Here is a 12417-nt window from a genome sequence, read left to right as displayed (position 1 = left end):
ACGGCGCCGGATTAGTCGGACCCGGCCCCTGGAGTCCACCTCGGCTGTGTTCGGACTGGTTTTCTACCACAGTTCTAACGGACCACAAGCCCGGCGCTCGTCGAAATGATTCATTTTTACATTCTTCAACCAAGAGGCGGGGCCAGCGTCACTGTGAGCAGCCTAAAACCTCCACATTAGTGCGACCGTCCTCCTCAGCCGGCTGAACGTCGGTTTAATCCGATCCCGGCGCCGCCACGAATCACGTGAATAAGATGAAAGAAACAGCCTTCGCGAGGTTGAAAACACGCAGAGCGCCGCTGGAACTGGAAGCCCCGTTTAAAATCACTGTGTTTCAGTAGCTGCTGATGCTGCCTGATCAGATGGATTTCATAAATGAAGCTTCTCTCGTGTTCGTAGTCGAGGTGGTCCGTTTTGTTTTCTTTCCTGGCCGTTGGTGTCAAAGGTCTCAGCAGCCGTGAACGGACTCACCACAGGATTTCTGTCTCATCCATCCAGAATATGTACCTGCCATGAGAGCAGCTCCATCACGGATCAATGGAGAATTCTCCATCGATTCTCCATTACACGATCTTCTTCTTCTTCTTATGGCTTTCCCCTTCAGGTGTCGCCACAGCGAGTCAACCTTCTCCATCTAACCCTATTCTCTGGATCCTCCTCTCTCACACCAACTACCTTCATATCTTCTCTCTCTACGTCCATAAATCTTCTCTTTGGTCTTCCTCCAGACCTCATGCCTGGCAGCTTCACCTTCAGCAACCTTCTACCCAGATCTTCATCATGGTTTGGACATGAACACTCCTTTGTTCATGTCCAAAACATCTCAATCATCACTTTGTCTCGGTCATACATGTCCTGCACCCCTGTGACAGATTCTTCTTCTTCTTTCGGTTTTTCCCTTCAGGTGTCGCCACAGCGAGTCCACTTTCTCCATCTCACCCTATTCTCTGGATCCTCCTCTCTCACACCAACTCCCCTTCATATCTTCTCTCTCTACGTCCATAAATCTTCTCTTTGGTCTTCCTCCAGACCTCTTGCCTGGCAGCTCCAACCAATATATTCTCTCTCCCTCCTCTGTCCATGACCCAACCATCTCCGTCTGGCTTCTCCGACCTTCTCTCCAAAACATCTAACATGTGCTGTCCCTCTGATGGACTCATTCCTGATCCTCTCCATCCTGGTCACTCCCAAAGAGAACCTCAACATCTTCATCTCTGCAACCTCTAGTTCTGCCTGCTGTCTTTTGGTCATTGGAACAGTTTCTAGTCCAAACATCATCGCTGGTCTCACCACTGTGGTTATTGGATGGCAGGAAAAGCAGTGGAGCGAGCGGGTTTCAGTGCTTCTCCTGAGGTTTTCCCAGAAGACCTCGGCGGCGCTGAGTTAGCACGCTGGAGGAGGAAGGACCCCGAAGCCGCCGTAGCAGCTCATTTGCATTCACAGCCGTGCTCATCGTGCCGCCGACGTTTAGTTTACCGACTAATCGCAGGTTTTATCCCATAATGGGAATCTCAGAACTCGGCACATCATCCGAACGTCTCTTTTTTTTGCAAAGTTTTAATCGGAAAGCAAGGCTCCAGATTAGACCCAGAAACCTAAATGAAAATTGAAACATCCTTTATTAACTTCAAGAAGACCCTGGACAGAACTCATAGGCTTTATTATTCGGATCACAAAAACGTTATCTAATTACTTTGCAGGCTAAAACAATTTGACTTTGCTCAACTTTGCTGGTGTTTTAGCAGCGTTTCCACATTGAGATGGAGAAGGAAACCACAGCATCACACAGCAGGCAAAGGTGATTATTAATTCAACAGCGGTTGTGCTGTAGCTGCTGTAGCTCACTGTTTCACTGCTCCCTAGATAGATGCTGCTGTGATAGTGATTCTATCTCACACACACACACACACACACACACACACACACACACACACACACACACTGCCTGGGGTCAACAGGATTCTGCAGCGCGCCTCCTGTCAATGAAACCTAAAAGCTGTATTTTATTGTGTTTGCATATGCAGAAGGCTTTCAATGTCAGATGGTGAAACTGTTATTTTCTATGATGCTCAGTCTGATTGCAGAAAAACTGTTCGCTCATCCTAAACACTGATTTACTTCTCATCCACTGAAGACACTGAAATCACGTCTTAGAATCGCGTGACTTAAAATATAGATATATATGTCACTTTTAATGAATAACGAGAAACGTGGGTTCACTCTTTGCTTCCCTTTGTTGTCCTGACAGCGAACGCTGTGAGCTATTCCAGCGTAACGAGCGAGTATCATTTGTGTATCAGCAGTTTCGGTGTGTTTGTGAGAGAAGCCGGTGTTCATTAGCCGGCTAGTAATGAGCACCGCTGTTTATTTTGCAGCTCACTTGGGCTCCTGACAGCGAAACACCGGCCGCTCTGTTTAAACTGCGTCCACATATAAACCTGAACACTTTGCACGGATCATTTATGCAAATAAATCATCGGTGGCATCTTAAGGTGCCTTTTAGATATCTTTGCAACAAACGACTCGTCAGCACAACAGCGGCCCTTCCTGCGTTTCTGGTGTGTTTTAAGTTCCTTTCATGAAGCGAGAGTTCCTGCGTGACACGAGGCGCACCGATCGGCGGCCGTTCATACAAAACGTACATCTTACTCGCAGGTCAAGTCGCCTCCGATTGCGGCCGTCGTGAATCGTTTTGCGTATCTTTATCAACAAGCGCCGTCGGCCCATTGCAGAGACAGGGAAACCTACACTGAAGTGCACTCGCCACAAAAACCTTTACGATTATGGACCGGTACGTTTGCAAGATGGATGTCAAATCTGAAAGGGTGGATCCTCGTGCCGTCGTGTACACAAAGAGCTCCACCGCGGCATATTTAGCGTGAAGCTAAACTCCCAGGACTAAAACCCATCATCTGAGTGGCAAAACCGATCCGAATAAATCCGATTTTCAGTATCCCATCTCACTATGACACGTAGCGGCGCTCCTGCTGAAGACAGCCATTGTTTTGGCATCGGAAGAAGCCGAAGTCCACCGGACGAAGGACCGGCGGACTCGCCCGTCCGAGGAACTCGGAATCCCTCAGACACAAACGCGGTTGCCTTGGAAAACAGAACTCAATATGAATACACGGGAATACTCTTGCTTAAAGAGCCGGGCAGTTTGCACATGCCAAACTGCACCCCAAACAACCATTGCTTCATTATTTGTCCCCGAGGAAATTTCTGGATGGCTTGGATTGTGCACAGAGGACTCTCTCAGACCCTGCCGGAATTCATTGCTTCTGTCTCTCGGAAGTTTCACAGATCGGTGCCAAAGATCGATCCCTTAATGAAAAGCCCGTCGAGAGAATACGATTAACACGTTTGCTTTTTAATTTCACCTTTGGGAAGCCTATTGTATTAAGTGGATGTATATACTCACACACATATACATATGTATATACCCTTGTTTTTTTCGCGGGGGTTACGTTCCAAAAAGAGCCCTTGATAGGCAAAATCCGTGAAGTAGAAACCTTTATTTTTTTTACAATTATTATACAGTTAATGCAGTCATGAATCCGCAGAGCTAATGCAGACTCCGTCCTCACCACGGTCTTGTTGCGGACAGTTGCAACCCTTTTTGCATCCTTATTAAAACTTATCGCTGCTGTCGTCCTTAGGTTTTTTTCTTCCTTCTTTATGGAACGAGCGGAAGATTCATTCATTCTGTAATGCTGACCTGCAGCCGCATAGCTTTTACCTTCCCTTAGCATGTCCAGAAGTTTAGCTTTATCTGCCATAGATAGCATCTTCCTGCTGCAGGTGCTTTTGTCGCTCCAGAGTGTTTTGTCAACATGATGGGTTTTAGAAAAACTCCAAATTGCGAGAGAATTTGCACGTACGTCATGTAAATTTGTCAAGCTGTTTTACGTACGTGCACATATTAAACTGCAACGTTATTGACGCACAGGTAGAGAAGAAGCGGAGTGACTTTTTAGCCAATCAGAATGCAGAACACAATGCACCATGCAAATCCAGGAAGTAGCGAAACCGTGAAAAGTAAACCGCGTTATAGCGAGGGATCACTGTATACACAATATACACACACATATATATGTATATATATATATATATATAGAAAGGCAGTAAAAAGGCTCAGGGTGGGAGAGGTGCAGCCAAATATGTCCAGCTTTGAGACAGATATAACAGAAGGTTCTAGTGAATCAAAATAACAGCAGAAATCCTATATGTTGCTGCGTGTCACCTGTGTGCTCAGCACAAATGTCAGCCGTGCTCTTTGGCGTGGGTTTTGCACGACTCGTGTCAGAAAATCAGCTGTCCAGCCGAACACGGCAGCCCGAAAAACTAATAAAACATGACTTGGTGTTGAACGTCAGAGATGTGAGATGTGGCGGTAAAAACTTTTATAAGGTCATTTACAGCTTTGACTTACTTTTGAAAACACTTCGATCCATCCATCCGTCCATCCGTCCATCCATCCATCTTATGCCTAATGGTCACGGCCTCCAGTGTCAGTGTTTTGCTTCAGGTGTGTGGCTGTAGCTTAGCTTAGCTTAGCTTAGCTTAGCGGTCTTCTTTGAGGTGTGAATGGACATGAATGCATTTTCTCCAGCCATTTATCCTCTGAATATTGACCTTGTCCGACTTCCCTTTCACCCCAAACCTTTTCTCATGCAACACGAGACTGTTTTCAGGACGGGACACTATGGAGAAAACTAGCATACTGGCGATGCCAGCCTCTTAGCAGAACATTTAACAAGCCATGTAAGAAAAACATCCGTTGATAAGAGAAATATAACAGAAATCCTACAGTTTGGGACGGAAGTGTGAGGCGACGCCGAGGTTTTGATGGAGCTCAGTCTTTTCCCTGTATTTTGTCGCGACCAAAAACTGTTGGGGAGGCTTGCGGGATAAAGATGTCGACCGCTGCGTTCCAGGATGAGCGACACTATATTTGTTCGAGGAAATTAGCTTTGAGAAAGAAAGCTGTTGATGAATTAGGAACGCTGATACAATGAAGACAATGTTCTTGTTGCTTAACGCCGCATATCTTACGCGTCTGTCCCAGAACGGACATGTGGAACACGCTTCCTCCGGGGCTCGTCTTCAGGTTTTTTTTACTTTACCGGAGTCAAGGGTCTGGAGAGGCAGCGCGGATCTTAAAGGGCCCGCCGGGCCGGCTCATTTCTGGGGATTTCGGGTCGTGCAGATAAACTCCGCTTGGCTGTTGCCCGGATGATGACGGTCCGCTTTGACTCCTGCTCATGTTTGACCAGGATGAGAAAATGGAGATTGCTTTTTATTTATTGAGAGAAACATGAATGGCGGCTGAGGAGGCGTCCGGGGCGTCGGCCCGGATGTCCTCGCACCATGAAGATCTGCGTCCTTCTGCCGCCTCCCGGTCTGCAGATCTGGTCGGCAGGAGGAAGAAACCAACGAGAAAAGGGGCAGAACTGTCCAGCAGCTCAAGCGGTTGTCAAACCGGCCACGTCCGACACGGCTCGCAAGCGTCGTCGGTGTAAACGATGTTTCCGAATTTTGCAGGCGGATGCTCACCTGTTTTGGGGAATCTGTCGTCTTTGTCACCGCGGCGATTGTCGGTGCAAATGAAGCCAAAAGGTGTGCGCACGTGGTTTCTACCCAGTGGTGCCGGATACCTTGCGGACAAAGATCCGTGTCTGCTAAGAAACACGACGGCTCACATTATTTGACAGTAAATCGCTGACCTGTTTTCGTGACGAGTTAAATACCGAAGAAATTCCGATGGTTCTGAAATGGTACTTTTTCTCCTGTTGCGTCCACGCAAGCGGTAGCAGGTTAAGCATGGAGAAAGAGAACGTCATGGTGAGACGGCAGGTCTTTGGCCACCTGGATGAAAGCATCTGCCACTCCCTGCTGGAGAACACGTTTCATACCGCACGGGTTATTGTCCTGACACATCGGCCGAGCACGATGTACGTAGCCTCATTCTTTGTCAAACGACGACCGGGGTTTTCAGACGTGTCTCGTGTGAGTCGCCGTTGTGTCTTAAAGGTCAGTCCATCTCCTGCGGGACGGCTAGCTATGAGGCTAACCCTTTCCTTGGAGGTCTGCAGGAAATGTACGATTTCATCGAAAGGCTCATGCGGCGACGACGCAGAACGTGGCTGGACTCTCCAGGTCCGTTAGCTTCCCGCTCCGGACCGCAGAAGCCGGCGCCTGCTGCTCTGTGTTCATGTTATTGTGGCAACTGGACTTTGCTCAGTTTCTTCGTGAGGTTCCACCTCTTCTCCGAGAGTTAAGAGGGGGGTCGGGGTCGGGCTCTCTCATTGGTCGGGGTTTCATAGGGTTCGTTGGCTAACGTTATGCGTCGTTTGGTAGCGCTCGCTCTGAATGATGATCCCGATCGGGGGAACTCTTGTAACAAACTCTCATGACAGTTATAATTGTCAGTAAATTTGAATATAAATATCATTAGAAAGAGAATTAGAAAATAGCAAAAGACATCCGCAAATAAATCAACAGCCGAAAGAACGACAACAGCAACAACATGGAGGATAAGAATGAACAACAGAACAGGGGGAAAAAAAAAGACAGTAAGGGGGAAATTAGACAACCAAAACTAAACGGCGACAACAATGACAAGAATACAATGAATGAACAAAAAGAGGCAGGATGTGAGAGGGTGAGTGAAACCGGCAAAGATAAAAATGACAACAGTGTTTGGGCGACACAGGAATGAATGGAGGCAGTGAATATAATGAATGTAATGAATGCAGTGACTGGATGAGGCGGCGAATGAATGGGTGATGAAAGCCTATCAAATCTTAAAATTACCAAACGGCAATTGTATTGACTTCATACCCGCCAAACGGACCGTTTCTTCCGAGATGTTGTGATTTTCTCGTCAGAATTAAAGGCGGACGACTCTTGGAAGAAGTCCTGCGGGGTCTTGGGAAATATTTGCCGGCTCTTATTGTAAAATAAATCGCATTTAATGTAAAATGCAGCCTCTTTGTAGGAACAGCTGGAGCAGGGCAGCTGCAGTGAGGCGTCACCGATGCAACGTGAAGATAATAATAATAATACAAAAGATTTGTATGGCGCTTTTCATGGTACTCAAAGACGCTTTACAAGTGAACGACAGAAGACACAGGACAGACACACAATTATTGGGAAAGGCTGTAGGTGTTGTTAAGTGGTTTAGAAGAGGTGGATCTTGAGGTTTTGATGCAGCGGTGCTGCAGGAAGCGCTGACCTGTTCCAGTTACGCCGTTCATGGGTCGGGGTGCCGCGTCCCGCTCGGCCCCCGGAGAGCCGGAGCCTGCCTTTGGATTAGATTAGAAACAACCTTGTTGATAAGACAAGGTGCAGGATCCAGAGCGGGACTTCCCACTGATGAGGTATTTGTTTCCGTCCGTCGGGAAGGAGCGACAGACTGCGAGGAGGAAGACGCCGGCATACCAACGCCGAGTGTCAATCGTATCAGATATTTTTCGAACCGAAGGAACACGTAAAATTGCGCGTTTTCCTCAGAAAACCATCACGTGCCCGTTTCAGACAAACGCCAGAAAGGGATGTGATGCAAGTGTCTCATGTCAAGACATTATAAATGACGACGGTGAGCCGGACAGACATTGTGCAGCGATGTGCAAAGCCCGTCGTGTTCTTGAATCGCTGTCAGCGGGGAATCTCTCTCAGATCAGATCCGGCGTGGCGTTAGACGGGAGAATCTGTGAATCGAGCGCAGACGCCGAGCAACAGACTTGCTGACTGCAGGGCCGGAGCTGCTCGTACGGAGGGCATACATGTCGGGGGGGTTGCAACTCATGTCTCCCTTCAATAAGGTGACAAGTTCATTTTCCTGGAGACTAAACGTCCCCGGACGTCATCGCTTGGAGAGGAAGCTGCTCAGCGCTGAGCGCTAACGTACTTCATGCTACTTGCAGAATTCCAGCAAACCTCGTTGATCCCGAGCCATCATGTGAAATATTTGCAAAACTTCAACAAACAGAGCTAGCATTTTTAATTTGATGTTCTAGCATCCCTGCTGAGCTTGTATAGTTCTTTATATCCTCCATTCTGCTTGTGTGAGGAGTTTAGAACATCACTCGCTGCTTGGCGTTTTCCCGAACAAACTCTTTGCAGGGATGATATTATTGTAGTAGCAAATAGACATGACGTGATAATAGAAGCGTACGGTGGGGCTGCGTCGGCCGGATTCTGCAGGTGTTAAGTCAAGATCCCAGACTTTTCTCGTCATTGTAACAAGATAGCGGCTCTCAGGTTCAGTGGAATCAAAAACAGACGCAAACCAACCTTCTAAGGCAGGACACAACACAACAACACAACACAAAAACACAACAATAGCAGCATCTCTGGGTTAGAGATACAAGACAGAAAACATCTAAATAACGTCTCGAAGAATAAATCAACAAATTTTGTAGAAAGAAATAAGTGAAAGACTTGTGTCAGCTCTCTTAGAGGGGAGTGCGGTGAGGCACATCCCATGTTGTGTGTTGTTCAGCGCTGGTGATGCTTGTCACGTTGCAGACCAGGACGCTGGCTTGGTGCTACAGGTCCTGCACACCAGACTCCAGCTCCCCCACCGTTCTAGTGTGTGGAACGTCCTCATTTTCTACACTCGCTACAGTTCTCCATGTTCGTAAAGTGACCCAAAACGAGATGTTTTGTGAAGAAGCAGGGCTCAAGAAACCCGAGCCCGGTCGCCGCGGCGAGAAGATTTCGACAAGAATTGGCCACGACCTGGATGACTTCGGTATCGTAACCTCCATGTAGCGGAAGATTGACGACGACCTCGGTTGAACACGATGTTTTCCCGCTCAGGTCGCCCGCAGCAACGCCTGTGTGAGTCGAGGGCTGGTGTTTCTGTGGACGGAGTCCAGAAATGATCTTGCGGCGTGAGATTTGTTGACGTGAACAACCGCGGCGCGACGAAGGCCGGCTCCGATCACGCCGGACGTCCGACAATCACGGCTGACCCTGGCGGGTGGCGCCTTCTGGTCGCCGATGGTGACGGCCTGACGGTGCACGCGTACGCGAATCTCTCTGTCTCCTCTGCTTTGGACTCGTCGCTCGTCGTTACGTAAGAGCTTTTCATTCTACTTCGATGTGTTTTATGAAAATCCCATGTTTTGGTAATGAAGGGTTCCAGTCTAGATACTGAAAGCTATTCAGCCTTTGTGCCGTCGGAACGCCGCGTTTGTTCCGGGGCGCTCGATGGATTTGGACCCAAATATGTTTTTTTCTTCTCTCCTTTCAGGCCTTGTTTTTTTTTCCCCTTAAAAGGAAAAGTTATTTATCCGTCTCCAGCCCGGGCGGTCGTTAATGAGGATCGCTCGCAAACTAAAGATGGGCTCATGCAGAACGCAAACGTTGCTGGATGGTCGTGCAACGTGGTGCAGAATAGCACAACGGTAACACAACGGTAACACAACGGTAACACAACAGTAACACAACAGTACGGGCGTGCAGTTTGTCACCTGCCTCTTCTATGTAACGTCAACAGGAATGGAATCATAGCTAGTCAAGGTTATGAGCTGGTCGGTTGCTGGAGGTTTGGCTTTTCCAAGGGGATTCCGGTTTAAATCCGGTGAAAATGTGAGCGATGCCGGCTTTCATGCGATGCCTTCTAACGGATGCTGCCGACGGAGAGGAAGCTCGGGGATCCCGGACGGCTCGCGAGTCTTTCTTTACCTTTGCAACTTGGGTTTTTGTGTCTTTATGTGTGATGTGAAAACAACAGTCACAGAAAGAACGAGAGCCGCTTGTCAGTCACGGCCGAGTTACGTCATCTCGGGAGCGCGATTGGTCCGGTGCTCGCCGAGGAGACGGCAAGCGTGATTTTCATTTCAATCTCCGTGGGAGTCTCCGAATGTATTCCGTGCACGACGTACACAAATGCATGTGTCTTCCGTCCCGGTAAGGTCATATCAGAGGGCGTCCTTCATTCCCAACGTCGATCGGAGATTGGAGTTCCCTCATACTCTCTTTTCTCTTCTTTTTTTTTTTTTTTAATACTATCTCTGACCTCGACCCCATCCTTTTCCATCTGTCCTGGAGATGCACTGGAGGCAGGCGTGTGTGTGTGTGTGTGTGTGTGTGTGTGTGTGTGAGAGAGTGTGTTAAGTGAGGTGCCACCTGCCACTGCACTCCCAAAGTACTGCAAGCCAATCTCATTCCTCTTTCTCCTTCTTACTTTCCCCCTTAATTCTGTTTATCTGTTCCAGATCTTGGATGATCTCCTTCCTCCTGCGTCCAGGACAACATCTCAGCTCTCCAGGTGAGTCTCCTGCTCCGCTAATATTGTCATTCCATCTTTCCCTCTCTCTTTTCTGCATGTCTGCTGCTGCAAAATGCTGCGTCACTCTGCTGATTTGCAATAGACACGAGTGTAATTGAACGGCAGGACCGGCATTAACCGGGGGAGGGTTTGCATTCGGTGTGTGTGTCACGTCTTCGCCCGCATCGCCTTTTCATTCACGTCGGGGAATTCGTGTGTGTGTTTTCAAATCATTTATTCAGGGTTTTCCTTCAAGAATCTGACCCCCCGAGAGCGCGCAGAGCCATGCGTTTGGATGGTATCGCGGTTTAGTCTCGTCTCCGGCCAGCGAACGAGACGGCGAACATGCCGCCGTGCTCGGTGGTCTGTGCGCGCGCGTGCACGTGTGAATGTCTAGACACTCCAAGGCTTTTGGTCTGATGGAAACCTGGCTCTCATCTGCTGGAAGGACACATGTCCACGTATTCAGATATTGTAGATCAGGGGCGCCCACACTTTTCTGCCTTCTGAGCTACCTTTCAAATGAGCGTGTGAAAACCATCTACTTCCACTAGAAATGCTGAATATATATTTATCGATGTATCTACTGAGTTTACTTAACACAATAAATGTTTGTGGATGTTGCATGACTGCGTGGACCCTTATGGCACACGACAACGGAGTACTTTTTGGTAAATACCTTCTTCTGTTGACTCGAATGGCGTCAGCGGCACAGCTGACGAAAAATGGCTGCCGTCCTGATTTCAGTTCCCTCACCTTTCTCCTTCTCAACTCACTTTTCGGAGGGACGTCGGTGTCGTAGTTTTTATGAACGGTCTGAAAACGCCGCTCCGCATTTCCCTTTTTCAGTACAGCGATGGCGGACCGGCGGATGAGGCAACGCACTTTGAAAATGACAGGAAAAAAGAAAGTGGAAGTGATATGTTTTAGTCTTTGTACTCGGTCCGGTTCCCCAACTCTTTTATACCCATAAGTTTGGAAGACATAACTTGGAGGCTAACTTGCTAGCTTGCTAGAGCACGCTGTTATGTGCACGTGCGCAGTGACGCCTGCGTCAGAAAAGGTCAGATTGGACGGACCGACTGTAAGTCGAGTGACAAATCTTCGTAGAGAGGACGAGAGAGAGGCCGACGTCTACGTTTTAACGCCGTACGATCCACACGCACCACCTGTGCGATGGAGCGGTAGATCGCGATCGACGCGTTGGCACACCTGTTGTAGAATAATTCTTCCAGTTAATCCCGTTTCTTTTGAATGAACAGATCCATTCGAAATTCAGAGCACAAGCTGGCGAAGGAGGCGGATAATAACCACGCAGAGCTTATTGACCTTCTCCAGCAACTAGAAGCCGCCCCTTCGGCGTCTCGAATGCAGTGTTTATACATTCAACCCGGTTCACGTGAAGTGAACTCCTGGGAACTCCTGGGAACTCCTGGGTTCTCCAGGGTACACAGGAAGGAGGTCCATGTGGAGGAAGGCCATATCAAGAATTATATCTGACTTGGTTTTGTTTTTCCTTCTGGATGGTGTGAACGCATTACAGATGAGACGGGAACGGCTCGTTCCACGTTATGTTATTTCAAACTCCGTCCAGCGCGGTCATCCTGCAGTAAAACCACGGTTACGGCAGAAGGAACTGGCCAAGGCGCTTCCGTGTGGACAGAGCTTTCGTCTACAACTCGTCCGTGCTGCTCGCTTTTCTTATTTCTTATTCTTATCTTTTCTTTTTTGTCGTAGGATTCATCGCTCGTCTCAAGTTGCACGCTTTAAAAGAGGGACAATGGCAATGGTATACAAGTAGTTGACCTGTGTATTTTTGCAAACCTACTGCACGGTGGATTATTCAAAGACGAGCAGGTCGTAGCAGAACACAGAAGTAGCCGGAAAGAGAGTTCTATCGATTTATTGGAAATCTAGTCGGCGTTTTTTTGTCATTCATTGTCACAGTGCTGACTGCAAACATGAAGGAATAAGAGGAGGACACGTTGAAATGAAACGCCATCTATCATTTGTTCTTTTCAGTGTAGCATTAAAGCAAACTGCTATTTGTCTGGGTTACTTTAAGCAAAGGTCTCGTTGAGTTGCCGTCACACAAATGTGGCATCCAGTGTTGAGTTTGAGTGCATTGTCGCTTC

General features: G+C 48.1%; 1 protein-coding gene across 15 annotated transcripts in view; it reads left to right on the top strand.

Annotated features, from left to right (window-relative positions):
- map2 (microtubule-associated protein 2) overlaps positions 1-12417 on the top strand; it is an 82799-nt gene that overhangs the window by 16945 nt on the left and 53437 nt on the right. For all 15 annotated transcript variants that reach the window (XM_086146007.1, XM_086146009.1, XM_086146006.1 and 12 more), the window contains exon 2: positions 10230-10282. The gene's annotated coding sequence lies outside the window, so the exon portion shown is untranslated. The remainder of the gene's footprint in view (positions 1-10229; positions 10283-12417) is intronic.

The sequence above is a fragment of the Fistularia commersonii genome, chromosome 4 (genome assembly GCF_037954325.1).
Source record: "Fistularia commersonii isolate RoL2024-O1a breed Wild chromosome 4, RoL_Fcom_v1.0, whole genome shotgun sequence".
In the NCBI taxonomy this organism is placed as follows: domain Eukaryota; kingdom Metazoa; phylum Chordata; class Actinopteri; order Syngnathiformes; family Fistulariidae; genus Fistularia; species Fistularia commersonii.
This window is presented reverse-complemented; position numbering and strand designations above follow the sequence as displayed.